Source organism: Symphalangus syndactylus, chromosome 21 (genome assembly GCF_028878055.3).
Source record: "Symphalangus syndactylus isolate Jambi chromosome 21, NHGRI_mSymSyn1-v2.1_pri, whole genome shotgun sequence".
Classification (NCBI taxonomy): Eukaryota; Metazoa; Chordata; class Mammalia; order Primates; family Hylobatidae; genus Symphalangus; species Symphalangus syndactylus.
Genome location: NC_072443.2, coordinates 63451579 through 63461016, shown reverse-complemented (window position 1 = coordinate 63461016; position 9438 = coordinate 63451579). Strand labels below are relative to the sequence as shown.

Below are 9438 nucleotides of genomic sequence, written 5' to 3'. Positions count from 1 at the left end.
TAAAACCTGGCATCTAGAAAGTGATCAGTTAATTACAATATTCCCTATGTTACTATGATCGCTGCTACTAAACTCTCTAGGTTGGAGTCCCTGATTGAGGGGCTGAACCCTTGATCCTAAAATGCTCCCCTGTTCCCCCCACACCCAGAGGCTACCCCAAGGAAGAGAGACAATCCCAGGGGCTTGAAGCAAAGGGAACACGCTGGGAAAGAAAACTACTCTGAGGCAGGGTGCAGTGGCTCATGTCTGTAATCCCAGCACCTTGGGAGGCCGAGGTGGGCAGATTACTTGAGGCCAGGAGTTCGAGACCAGCCTTGGCGACATGGTGAAACCCCGACTCTACAAAAAATACAAAAATTAGCCAGGTGCAGTGGTGTGCACCTGTAGTTCCAGCTACTCAGGAGGCTGAGGCAGGAGAATCGCTTGACCCCGGATAGCAGAGATTGCAGTGAACAGAGATCATGTCACTGCACTCCAACCTGGGTGACAGAGCGAGACCCTGTCTCAAAAAAAAAAAAAAAAGAAAAAGAAAAAGAAAACAAAAGAAAAGAAAACTACTCTGATATTCTCAAAGGGGTTCCTTCTTTTTGGATTTCTCTATCTCTCTTGAGGATCCCATCCTACACCACCTCCATTCAACCCCGCCCGCCTTTCCCAACCACATACCAAGAATAAACCTCACACCCTGTGTGCCTCTAGTGTCATAGTTTCCTGCCTCTATGGTCACGGGCTGCTCAGGCTCGGAGGGATTTTCCAGCTCAGGGCAGTGTTGGTGGGACCCGAGGCAATGTGACATAGGAGGAGCTGCGATGAAGACCTAGAAAGAGGAAAGCCCCAAGCAGATGCTGACAGAGAACTGGAGTGGGGCCTCACAGAGGTACCTGGAGTGCAGGCTCCTGGGAAGGGGAACCAAGCCTTGCCTCTGATTTCAGCAAGTGCTCACAGAGCAGGCCATCTGGCAGCTTGCTACCAGCCAAATGCTACTGACCAAGCACTTCCAAACTGACCAGGCCCAGAACAAGAAATTCTGTTTAGTGTCTGGAGATCTATAGCCCGGCTGGATCCAAATGGATTCCAGTTTAGAGGGCTGTCCACTCCTTGGCGAAGTCTTATTTTCTTAACCCTCTCTTCCCTTTGAACAGTGATCAAGGACCCTCCCAAGTCCTTCTCTAATCCCTCATAGCCCCACTGACAGCCATCATAGTCAGACACCCTCCTCAGAGAGCCATTTCTCCTCTTTGGTCTTTCTCTTCTAATTTCCACTCCTGATATCTAGCTAGCTAGTTCTTCTAAACATGTCAAGGGACATAGTTCCATTTCTGCTCTGGCTCTTACTCAGTGGCTTCTAGTAATTTCCAGCCCTTCTCTGTGCCTCAGTTGCCCCATTTGTAAAATGGGGTCCCAAAGTGTTCCTTTCACCTCTGACATTCTAGAATCCAAAGTAGGGAGATTAAGCCACAAGAATCCCTACCAGAAGGTAGGGGATCCAGCCTGGACCACACCCCCAGGGCTTGACAGTTTCCTACCCACCACCATCTGCCCACCTTCCTAGCTGTGTGGCCATAGCCAAGTTTCTGTTGAATGGATAGAGGGTAAGATGTTAGGATTAAAAAGTCAAAGTGAGCCAGACATAGTAGCTCACGCCTGTAATCCCAGCATTTTGTGAAGCCAAGGTGGGTGGATTGCTTGAGGCCAGGAGTTCGAGACCAGCCTGGGCAACATGGTGAAACACCATCTCTACTAAAAATATAAAAATTAACTGGGCTTGGTGGTGTATGCCTGTGGTCCCAGCTACTCAGGAGGCTGAGGCACAAGAATCGCTTGAACCTGGGAGGCGGAGGCTGCAGTGAGCAGAGATCGCACCACTGCACTTCAAGCCTGGGTGACAGAGCGAGACCCTGTCTTAAAAAAAAGAAGTCAAACTAGCCAACACTCCTGCTTTCTAACCCTAGCAGGAGTGCATTAAGAGGAAGCCGTTATGAATTTAGAAGGACAAGAAGACAGAAAGTCTGAAGAAAAAACAAGTAGCCAAAGAACAATCCATTCGACAAATATTAGGAGCATCTCCTATGTGTACTGAGGTTACAAACATGGATATGGAGCTCAAGAACTCAGAACTCAAGGTGCTTAAGATGGAGGAGACAGATTTGTCAACAAATGTTGCTACACCCTTCTGACTATTTCCTGGCATCTGTGACCATTGTATACAGTTGTGTAGGTTGTTCACTGCACAAGGGTGCTGGCTCCGGCATAGAGGGGCTGAAATTCAGGTCAGGTCCCTTTCCTAAGCATGGGCCGATAGGGCTGCATCTTCCCAGAGGGGCACCTTCTCCTAATTCTTACACATGTGCTGTGTGGGCTGGCCTAGCTCCTGCAGCATCCACATTACCTTGCTCTGACCCAATCAGCTCCCACCAATTAAAGCACTCATTTTAGATATAAGTTACTCGCCCCTGCACACACACCTATTACCTCATGAGCACTCCATCATCCTTAACCTGGCCTTCAAGCTCCTTCGTGACCTGCCCCCAGCTCCTTCTGTGCCATCTCTACCATCTCCTTCCCTCTCATACTCATACCACACAGTCCACACGGTATAGCTTCACTTCCTTGAAGGAGCCATGGTCCATCTGATCTTTGCATATGCTGTTTCCTCTCTCTGGAATAACCCCCTTTTCTCTGATTGGCTGGCTAATGCCTCGAATGTTCAGATCTCAATTTAGACATTAGTCTCTCCAAGAGGCCTTCATTGATTTTGTTTTGTTTTGAGACAGAGTGTCACATTGTTGCCCAGCTGGAGTGCAGTGGCGTGGTTACAGGTCACTGCATCCTCAACCTTTGCCCAAGAGATCCTCCTATCTCAGCTTCTCAAGTAGCTAGGACGACAGAAACAGGGCACCATGCCTGGCTTTTTTTTTTTTTTTTTTTTTTTTGGTAGAGTTGGGGTCTCACTGTGTTGCCAAGGCTCAAGAAGCCTTCTTTGAATCCTCTCCACTCCCTTCCTTCTCACCCAATCAGATCACATTCCTGATGCCCCCATAGTGCCTGTACTTCTCTAAAGCATTTGTCAGAATTATAATGAAACGATTAATAGTATTAATTATTGATTATTGCCTTTCTCCTCTAGGAAATTAGAAGCTCCTGGAATATGGGGACTGTGTCTTTTATATGCTGTATATGCTTTATAGGCCATCTATCTGCTATATGCTAGAATCCTAGTGCATATAGTTGGTACTCAATAAATTATTATTGAATAAATGAATGACTATAGCTCAGTATAATACAGGGCATTAGACAGGTGCTTCTACTTATTTGAGGACAGGGAAGGCTGTACATACAGCTGGTGCTAAATAAATAATTATTGAATAAATAATTATTGACTAAATGAATGACTATAGTTCAATCTAATACAGGCCAGTGGTCAGGTGATTCCACTTGTCTGAGGACAGGGAAGGCTGTACATGGCGAGGTCTCCTTTTTTCAGAGGGATCTGGGAAGACAAGTCAAACTCCCCAGGGACTCTAGGGACAGGCAGGAGCAGTGTGTGCTGGGCCTGAGGGGGGCCAGTGCAGAGGGGCCACTCCCAGATGCTTGGCTGTCTTGTGGAAGCCAGAGGTCTCATCTTCCCCAGTTTTCTGGGTGTCCCAGGATGTGGGCAGCCACTGTGCCTTTGCTGAGAACATTTATAAGAGATTCCCCAAGTCTCCGGACTGAGTGAACGTGAACCACATATGGTTCCAAATTCTGTCACAAAACCACAACTTAGCTGTGGGATCCCTAACACGCAGTCTCGACTTGGCCAGCAATCTGGGGGAAGATTGTTCTCTTGGACGCAAAGAGAGCCATTGTGGTCCAGGAAGAGCAGAACCAGGAGGCCTTAATGAATACCTTCTCGAAGCCGACCTTAAAATGCTTTCAGCTGTCGGGTGGGGTGAAGGACTGCTACCCTCATGACAGGGCATTCCCAGGCTAGTTCATTTATCTTGAATTTAGACTTATTAAATTTTAAGTTTAAATTTTTTTAATATCATGGAACTTCTCAAACACGTTCACTACAGGAGAATAGGATAATGAATGTCATACCCAATACTCAGCCTCAAGGATTATCAATTCACGGATAAGTTTACTTTATTTTTGCACCACCACCCACATGGAATAGTTTAAATCAGATTCCAGGTAACATATAATGTTATCTGCAAGTGCTGTGATTGGTTACTCCCTTTTAAAACACAAGCAATCCTATTCATTATAGAGAAAAAAATGTTTTTGTTTTGTTTTTTGGGTTTTTTTGAGACAGAATCTCACTCTGTTGCCCAGGCTGGAGTGCAGTGGTGCGATCTCAGCTCACTGCAACCTCCGCCTCCCAGGTTAAACTCATTCTCCTGCCTCAGCCTCCCAAGTTGCTGGGATTACAGTCGCCCAACACCATACCCAGCTAATTTTTTGTATTTTCAGTAGAGACGGGGTTTCATCCTATTGACCAGGCTGGTCTCGAACTCTTGACCTCAAGTGATCCACTTCACCTCGGCCTCCCAAAGTGCTGGGATTACAGGCATGAGCAACTGTGTCTGGCAAAAAATGTTTTTAATTAAAAAAAAATCACATATAATCCAATCACCCAGCATTGATTTAAATGGTGTGGCTCCGTCAAAAGGAATCACTCAGGTTGCATTTACACCTTCATTTTGTCACCTGTGGTTACAGGACCCTGGGCGCGGTGCTTCTCCGAGCCTCAGCTTCCTCAGGAGTAAAATGGGTGTGTGCTTGGTACAGGGTTGTTGTGGGGTGAAAGGAGGTGTTACATTGGCTTGATGCCCGGCCCATACAGCACAGGTGTGAACAATGACTGCTGATGGAACATCCTGCCTGATCCAAGGCCTACGTGTTTGGCATTGGAACCCACCAGAAAGCACAGCTGTTTCTTCCACAAATCAGCCCAGTTGCTCAGGAAGGAGGGCGGCCCTATGTAGAAGGGAGCACTTCTGCTTGCCTGCGGGAGGTTGGAATCTCAAATCCTTGGGTCATCTTAAATTGCTTCCAGAGGCTGACCCCAGTGCTGGGTTCTTGACTAATCCACACCATTCAATCAGGGTGACTTTTGCCTTAGAATTCCACACCACTTGCTCTGGAGGGAAGGGAAGAGGAAAGACTAAAAGGAAGATGTGGCCTCAACCCTCCATTTTACAGATGGAAAAACTGAAGCTCAGCTGGTGAAGGCGCTAAGATCCCAGGGCTGCTAATGGCAAAGACAGGACTGGAGGCCAGGGTCCAGCTTCAGTTTTCTCACCTGCAAATGGGTAGGCGAAAGCAAGGGAAATCCAGCTATCCTTAGAGGCTGGAAGCCCACCAGTCAGAAAGGCTAATCCTGTTTTGCTAACCAAAAAGCCACTGAGGGATTTCTTAAGTTAAGATGAAGGCAGCTTCTAAGAATCAGGGACTTGTGTTTTCTCCCAAGAGACTTTTGAAAGCAAAACTTGCAGGGACCCCCTCCTTAGAGACAGGAGGTCACAGCTGAGGTATCTGGCCAGATGCAAAGAACTTCCCTCTCTGTTCTTGTTAACACTGATAAAAAGGCTTCCTTCCTCATTCTCAGGACCAGCTTTTCACCCCGGACCGCCGGCCGACTCAACCCCCATAACCCTCTTGTCATACTATCCTCCCACTGCCTCCACCCTCTTGCCACCCCGGACTTGACCTTGTCCTGGACTGTCCCTTTGACAAAATTCAGGGCCACCCGACTCTTCTTACCTTCGCTGGTGCCTCTTTCTCTGTCTTGCACTGGTGGGTTCATGTTTCACTTCTCCACCAGGGCAGTGGGTGGAGGCCACGAGGGCTGTCCCATCACCTCATGTTTGGCAGCTGTGGTGGGCCTGGGTGGGTGGAAGAAGGGTGTCTGGTTCGGGTTCTGCTGTGAGGAGAGGGCCTCTCCACCTGGCCAGCCCTGGTTTCCTCTTTTGCACCCTGGGGAGAGTCACATCTCCCTCACAGGGTTGGGAGGTGGAAACTGGTGATCATGGCTAAGGTGCATGGAGCATCTACTACATGCCAGGGATGTGGGATTTATCTCCCGTAAGCCTCCTGACAACTCTGTTTTACACATGGGAAAACAAGCTCAGCGAGATGAAGTGGCTTGCCAATGGCCACCAGGGAGTGACGGGTGGAGGAGGCAGCATTTGAACCCTGGTACTCAGCCCCCAAATCATGAGCTCTTAACCACATCCCCACACCATCTTCCTAAAAAGTAACATCTGTACGACACCCTCGGAACTAGCAGCAACAGAAGCTGCAGACTTTTGGAAAGGGAAAGTAGCTCCTCCATTCCACCCCCACCATATTTTGACGACAGCTATGGACTGGATGCTCCGGCTTTCTTATCTCACAAAGGTGGGAAGGCAACAGTCTATGTTTTCACTGGCACTCTCCCGTGTGCCAATAGGGGAAGTAGTAGCTCAGACAAGTTAAGGAAGTTGAGCAGGGTCACACAGCTGGTCTGTGGCAGCAGGGAGAGTTAAATGCATGCTACCTTGTTCCGTTATTGAGCACCTGCTGCATACCAGCCTGCATGTCAATTGCTGGGTATGCTGTGGGATACTGTCCTCTCAGGTCTTACAGCTAAAGGAAGGGTGTTGATGGTGGAAATAGTGTGTTGACAGATTTTTCTTTTTTTTTTTTTTTTTTTTTTGAGATGGAGTCTTGCTCTGTCACCCAGGCTGGAGTGCAGTGGCATGATCTCGGCTCACTGCAACCTCCACCTCCTGGGTTCATGCAATTCTTCTGCCTCGGCCTCCTGAGTAGCTGGGATTACAGACGTGTGCCACCACGCCAAGCTAATTTTTGTATTTTTAGTAGAGACAGGGTTTCGCCATGTTGGTCAGGCTGGTCTCAAACTCCTGGCCTCAAGTGATCCACCCGCCTCGGCCTCTCAAAGCGTTGGGATTACAGGCATGAGCCACCGGGCCAGGCCGAGTAACAGATCTTTATAGCTGGGCTGATCCCGCTCCACAGGGCTGTCTCCCTTGGGCTGTTGACACTGAAATGGCAAACACTGGGCAGCCAACTCACCATCAATTGCCAGGATGAATGGAGCCACCCCAGCTACAGGGCTCTGGCAGCTAGACCCTAGGGCCACAGCAGGTCTTTTGGAGTGACTTTGAATGGCTTCCCATGCCCCTACTGTTTCTTGCTTTCTCCTGATAACACCCAGCCACTGTCAGGCCTATGGGCAAGGAGAGGCCTCCTGGGGCTGGTAGGGTCTGGGTGGGGCCCTGACTCATTGCTACCAGTGAGACTTTGTCTGAACACTTCCCCTCCAGAGCGCAGGGACACCCATTCGGAAACCAAGGTGAAAAAGAGGGTGGAGCCTAGTCTGGGATTTGAGACTGATTATCTACATCACTGGGGCCCTTTTTGTCTCCAGGTTTCCTCCTTCTCCCTGTCTCCCTCCCTCCGTAAGTGGACATTCACTCAGGCAGAGCCAACCAGGTAGTTGCCTAAGCTGGAGGTGCTGAAGTCTCATCTCAAATTTAAGATCAGTCACCTTCTTCCCCCCACTCTCAGCTCCTCCTCCTCCTCCTCTCCTTCTCCTCCTTCTCTGCCTCTGCCTCCTCCTCCTCTTCCTCCACCTCTCCTCCCCCTCATCCTCCTCTGCCTCATTCCTCCGGCCACTGTGACTTCTGCTTAATTTCCCTTCCCCTCTCTTTCCCTCTCTGCTCTCCTCAATTTTTCCCTCACTTCACTGATGAGGAGTACCACTTTCTCCTTTTCGATTACTTTTCTCCCTGTTTCCATGTTAATAAAAAGTTACTTTTTTTTTTTCCAAGACAGGGTCTCACTCTTGTCGCCTAGGCTGGAGTCCAGTGGTACAAACTCAGCTCACTGCAGCCTTGACATCCCCGGTTCCAGCCATCCTCCCACCTCAGCCTCCTGAGTAGCTGGGACTACAGGTGCGTGCCACCATGCCTGGCTAATTTTTGTGTTTTTGTTGAGATGGGGGCCTTGCCATGTTGCCCAGGCTGGTCTTAAACTCTTGGGCTTAAGAGATCCTCCTGCGTCATCCTCCCAATGTGCTGGGTCTACAGGCGTGAGCCACTGCGCCCAGCCAGAAAAATGTTACTTTTCTCCTTGGCTTCAAACTGATATTCCAAGGCTATTTTCTCCTTCAAGAGACATTCATTTCATGTGCTTTGAAATATACATATTTGTTGCAAAAAATATACTCTGGTTATCCTTCTGTTACAGAAAAGAAACACATGCCATTAGTTTTATTTACCTGTCAGTGTGTTGTGAAGGAAGGCCAGAGTCCAGACCAGCTTCTCTTCTTTGCAGGTCTGTCTGCTGAAAGTCATCAAGACACGTTCCAGCTTATCGTTTCCAACGAGGATGGAGGCGCAGGCTGGGAGCGCTGAGGGGCTGGCTTAAGCACCAGATTTTGAATCTCACAGCTTGAGGCTTTTGTGCCTCTGTCCACAGAAGTTCTCACCAAAAGCGTAGCGAAGGCACAGGGCCTGGCTTGTGGGATTTCTACAAGCCAAGACCCACAGCGAGTTACTGAAAACATATTCTTCTATCGCATAAGTGTTTAGTCATGATTGGTAAGAATGCATGATGTGTGGAAGAGAGAGACACACAGAGAGAGGGAGAGACAGAGAAGGAGAAAGAGGAGGAGGACAAAGGGAGGAAAGAAAAAGGGAAGAGCAGAGAGATGGCAAGAGAAGAGACAGTGAGAGTCTTTCAAGAAAGGAGTCGCGACTAGGCGCCAGTGGCTCAGGCCTGTAATCCCAGCAATTTGGGAGGCTAAGGCGGGAGGATTGCTGGAGCCCAGGAATTTGAGACCAGCCTGGGCAACATGGCAAAACCCCATCTGTACAAAAAAATACAAAAATTAGCCAAGTGTGGTACACATCTATAGTCCTAGCTACTTGAGAGGCTGAGGTGGGAGAATCACTTGAGCCTGGGAGGTTGAGGCTGCAGTGAGCCAAGATCACACCATTGCACTCCAGCCTCGGTGACATTGTGAAACCCTGTTTAAAAAAAAAGAAAAGAAAAGAAAAGAAAAAGATGTTAAGGGAAATACAGAGGGACAGAAACAGAGAGTTCCCAAGAACAGGAACAACAGTTAGAGACACAGAGAGACAAAGATGAGAGAGACAGAGAAAGCAAGAGTTGGTGGAACAGAAACAGTGAGCGAGAGGGAGACAAAGGGAACAGAGTACGAGAGAGAAAGGAGAGGACAAAAAGAGAGACGTGGGAAAGGAGAAAACAAGAGGAAAAAACATCAAAAGAACCCAAGGTTTGTAGAGGTGGGAAGGACCCTAAGAGCGAATTATTGATTTTGCCAACACACAACCTCTAGACTCAAACTGTCTTGGTTCCCCATTTCCTAGCTGTGCGGTTGAGACAGGTTACAGTATTAAATATATCTGTGCCTCAGTTTCCTCA

General features: G+C 48.4%; 1 long non-coding RNA gene across 1 annotated transcript; it reads right to left on the bottom strand.

The window, feature by feature from the left end:
* Positions 1–4032: 4032 nt before the first annotated feature.
* Positions 4033–8631, bottom strand: LOC134735484 (uncharacterized). Its single transcript, XR_010118657.1, has 3 exons — positions 8270–8631; positions 5749–5870; positions 4033–5125 (listed from the first exon to the last, which is right to left on the bottom strand). It is a non-coding gene; the product is annotated as an uncharacterized lncRNA (long non-coding RNA).
* Positions 8632–9438: the final 807 nt, after the last annotated feature.